This window comes from Leuciscus leuciscus (genome assembly GCF_965113295.1).
Source record: "Leuciscus leuciscus genome assembly, chromosome: 2".
Classification (NCBI taxonomy): domain Eukaryota; kingdom Metazoa; phylum Chordata; class Actinopteri; order Cypriniformes; family Leuciscidae; genus Leuciscus; species Leuciscus leuciscus.
The window spans coordinates 39,914,221-39,919,219 of record NC_138726.1 but is presented as its reverse complement, the minus strand read 5'-3'; the positions used below and the strand labels follow the sequence as shown (position 1 = coordinate 39,919,219).

At 34.1% G+C, this 4,999-nt stretch overlaps 1 long non-coding RNA gene across 1 annotated transcript; it reads left to right on the top strand.

The window, feature by feature from the left end:
- Positions 1–1,534, top strand: LOC309493513. The gene is made up of 3 exons (XR_014203958.1): positions 1–72; positions 174–614; positions 1,117–1,534. It is a non-coding gene; the product is annotated as an uncharacterized lncRNA (long non-coding RNA).
- The last annotated feature ends 3,465 nt before the right edge of the window (positions 1,535–4,999 follow it).

Here is a 4,999-nt window from a genome sequence, read left to right as displayed (position 1 = left end):
ATCGACGTCATCGGGTAACGGCTCCGTCCTCTCATCAAAGCTTCCGCCGTTTGATCGGCTCTCCGTTACAAGGTTTGTAAACTCGCCAAATAAATATAAATACAGAGTCAACTCACTATTCAAACACACATATATATAAACTAAATTGATTATACATTACTACTTTTTTACAGTGTTTACCACTCGTTTATTGCACAGTATCTGGTATGAAGGTTTTAGCCGCGATGCTAACTACGTTGATCTAACGTAAGTTAATGAACAAATGGAAATTATTGACTTATTGTCTTAGATTGATTTAGTCATTCAATTCAACATATTCTGTAAAACTGTGTCTTCAAATTGCTGAGATAGCCTAACTAATGTAGCTGATTCCTGCTGTCGTCATTGGCGTTTGTTATGAATAACAAAAGCAGGTTAATATAGTTTGGTCTGTTTTTGTTTAGCCTAACTTTACTTACTACAGGTGCCCTCATTCTCTCAAATACCATTTTAAAGCCATTTACTGGTCAATAAATATGATGTTGTGAATAATCAGCTTTGTTCTTTTGTTTCCCCAGAACAACCAGTACATTTCTAAAATAATCTGAACATTTCAGAGGCAACATTGAATTACAGTAAGTTACCTATACACCACATGCAAGTACTTTATTACTATGAACTTTCTCTGTGTGAAATTGTATTGTTTGACTGTGTACTTTTTTAATAAGTTATTCTCTGAAAATCTTCCCTCATGCTCTCAAATCTCATTCATGTTACTCAGAAAAATAATATCACAGGTTTGGAGCTAATAATGCTATGCATTTTTTATAGGCTATACCTTAATCATATGCATTTGAATATAAGACATTTGAACCCTGAATTATAACTTAAAGTTTAGTCTGTTTCGACAAAAAAAAAAGGAAAAAGCTATTATAGCCTATGACTTCAGAAGACTTACAACACAACCCATAACACATGAGTTGTGAACTCATTGACTATTTTTAGGATCTTTTCTGGGACATTTTTGGAGCTTAACTATTTTTTACATAAATTGTTGCATTGAATTGAACTAGACAAGTGTACATAAGAATAGTTTGAATGAATTACAAAAAAAATGTATGCTTGTGTTTCATGCAGTGATATTGAATGGTGACGGGTTGCATTATGCCTGAGATCTGCTTTCGGGTTCCACAGACAGAAAGTCAAACAGGTTTGGAACGTCACAAGGCTGAGGAAATTATTTAATAACTTTAATAACCTTACTAACAGTAAATTTTGTACTTTGCAGGGATCTCGGTAAGCTGAAATACAAGTTTGATCAAGAATAAAAATCCTCCTGTAGACCTGAAAATCACTGAAGTGCCTGGACCATCCACCAGAAAAGAGGAAAAGCAAACAGAAAATGAAGCTGATGCACCTTTTCACTTTTCTAACTCGTTAAGTACCTCACGTGTCCCTTGTGAAGATTTTATAATTGATTGCATTTTATGTTGCAGCGAGTAAAGGTGCATCACATTTGTGAATTCCGTGAAATTACACAGGCAAAAAGACAAAATTGCTGATCGTGTGGATTCTTCACCAGTGAACATTCACAGAACAACAGATCATTTTACTGCACCTTAACTCTGTTAAAATGGAAAATGTTTTCTGCTTGTTGTGACATAAGGAATACTGTTTCCGGGTCGAAGCCTCTACTTCTACTTTCTCTATCTTGTTTCTAGATATTGAGAATACTCAACAACCATTTATGGGAACTGTTGATTCAAGTCACACATTTAAGCTTTTCAAAAGGCATAGTGTACATTTCAGTCTCCAGTCTCACGGCATCCCAGACTTCAACATTTTATGATTCAAAATAGCTGAATAACTAACCATCTGAGATTTCGGAATAGAGATAAAGGTTAGGATCCTAATTTCCAGGAATATTACAGCACAATGAGTGTATATTAGCACTGTTTGTTGTTTGTTTTTGGCATCTGATAGAGCTTTTGGACTTGGAAACAGTGACGTCAGACTTAACAAGCGGACTGAAACACATGTTTTAAAATTAAGTGAAGATGGACATTTTTAATTAGTCAAAATTGTAATTTTTTACATTGATTTATTACATGGAACATGTGTTTTCCATGCATTTTGTTGAGATGTCTTTTCTTGTGTAGCCTATTGTATACACATGGTTGATTATTCATGTTACTTATGTATTATACTATTTTGTGTGTGTGTGTGTGTATTCATTGATATTAATCTATTACTAGCTTTTTTTTTTCAAGTGCATGGAAGTGTATTAAAATGGATCTAAAATATGTAATAAACAATTCTTATTTTGTATTTGGTTCAGTTTGTTTATTATAATAGAAGTTAATGGTGGTAACCATAGTAACAACATGAAATTAATTTAATACAAATAACAGGGTTTCCGCGGGGTTGTAAAAGGTAGTAAAAGGTAGTAAATTAAATTATGCCAAATTAAGGCCAGTAAAAAGTAGTAAACGTCATCTGACGAGGTAGTAAATTTTCCGGTTAGATTTTCCGTTTGGCGAGTAAATCTCAAAAGGCTATCCGCCACACTGGCGGGTGAATGTTCATCATACCAAAATAGTAATAAAAAAATATTACAATTGCCGTTTGTAATGTTATGATGCCTGGAAATTAGTTAAAATCTCCTGCGAATCTAGAGCGAGCGAGCGAGCAAAAGCGCGCATGCAAACCGTGTAGCGAGCGCACGGCAGAGAGGGAGAGACCTTGCGTGTGTGTGTGTGTCTGTGTGTGTGTGTCTCTCTCTCTCTCTCTCTCTCTCTCATGCAGTGGTGACGCGTTCATATAAACGGCACCTAAACGCTGTAAAAAAATATATTATGACATTTTAATTGTTTATTAATAAACAAGTGTTTCTGTGTCAGCTGCAAAGATGAAGTTGACACTGACCCGCGATCTTCGCAGTAGTGAACGCGCCGGAGAAAAATGCATTTCTTACGGATTAGCCTATAGCCTACTTTTATTTAGTTTTGAATGGTTCTGTTTAAAAGTAGAAATTTCAAGCTTTCTGTAGATAATAGATATAGGATATTTCTAATTTGTTTAGGTCTGTGAGGCGAGTAGCCTATAGGCTACCTATACGCTGAGTTTCGGTTCATGTCTGAACGTGTTGTGATTATACAAAATAATGAAACATGGATTAAAATTAAGATAAAATTAATACAAAACGAAATTCGTTTCAAAGAGAGGCTTTGTGTTTTCTGTTTGATGTCTTAAGTTTTAAGTTTTAAAAGCATCCTTAATGGAGAACGAACGGTTAGGCTACATAACATGTTTTTTTCCTCAAATGCAAACACGAAATAAAAGACAAAATACTTTTTAACAAGACAATTTTTGGGGAAAAAATATATTTATAGCTTTTGAAAAAAAATCTGGATGGATTAATAGCGTTTTGGAAAAAAATCTGGATGTATTTATAGCGTTTTGAAAAAAATCTGGATGGATTAATAGCGTTTTGAAAAAAATCTGGATGGATTTATAGCGTTTTGAAAAAATAAATCTGGATGGATTAATAGCGTTTTGGAAAAAAATCTGGATGGATTTATAGCGTTTTGGAAAAAAATATGGATGGATTTATAGCGTTTTGGAAAAAAATCTGGATGGTTTTATAGCGTTTTGAAAAAAATCTGGATGGATTAATAGCATTTTGAAAAAAAAATATGGATTGATTTATAGCGTTTTGGAAAAAAATATGGATGGATTTATAGCGTTTTGGGAAAAAATATGGATGGATTTATAGCGTTTTGGAAAAAAATATGGATGGATTTATAGCGTTTTATAGCCAGGTTGTAAAAATACAGTATTGTGTATTGTGTCAATATGTCACCTCTAGTGTGTGGCCCGGCCCTTTGTTTATTTTTCTGTATTTGGCCCTCACTAAAAAAAGTTGTGAGTTGGACAGTGCTCGGCTTGTGTCTAGTGTTGAAGTTATTTGTTTATTAATGAAATACTGTTATTATAGTGTACAATTGCACTTTATTATTACACATTGTGTAGCTGTTCATTCTAAAGGTCCAGTCTGTCTTCTAATTTTTATGTAATTGTTACTCTTTGACATATTGAGTAAATCCTATGGACCAAGGCCTGTTGTGATATCTTGATTAATCCAAGTCCTATGGTAGAGTTCCCTCTTACTTGAATGTAGCTCACTCACTTGCCCTAACACACATGCACACTCACATACACCTACAGAACCTCTCCTGACTTTCTCTTTCTCGCTCTCTCTGGTTCTCTATCTCTCCCTCCCAGTGTTGAAATTAAGTTATAATTGCCTCATTAAATTGTGATTAAATATGTTATTAATTCATTTTGGAAAGATATTTCATGTCTTTACTTGTCACTTTACTTAACACTTAACACTGCTACAATTGAAGTTTGAAGCCGTGTTGGTAGTAAAAATATTGTGATGGTAGTAAAATAGGTAGTAAAAAGGTAGTAAATTCAATTTAAGAATCTCTGTATAAACCCTGAAATAAAATAAAATTGAAATTTGGTTCCTGGAGGCACCCACAGTGGTTCCACACAGTGCCTTATGTAAGAGTTCCTCAGGAAACCTGTGTGGTTCCTCAGAGAACCGCCCCTTTTTAAACGGTGCCTAGAGGATCTACAGACTGTTCCGCCGGTGTGGCAAAGTGAAGAACCCCAAAAGGTTCCTCCAGGCACCTTTTATTTTTACAGTGTAGACTAAAACTAAAACAATTCAGATGACTAAAATATGACTAAAACTAAATAGCATTTTAGTCAAAAGACTATGACTAAAACTAAATCAAAATTTGCTGTCAAAATTAACACTGGTGTACGGCTTTCTGTACCTTTGACAGTGTCTCTCTGAAAGTCTTTTCCAAATCACTAACTTACACCTGTTCAATATCAAAACACAATGAAAGTTACACAATTCAGACAATAAATGAAAAATATTTAACTGTCAATAGTTTTATTAAGAATGAAACAATAAATACAAACATACGTACCACACACTTAATAC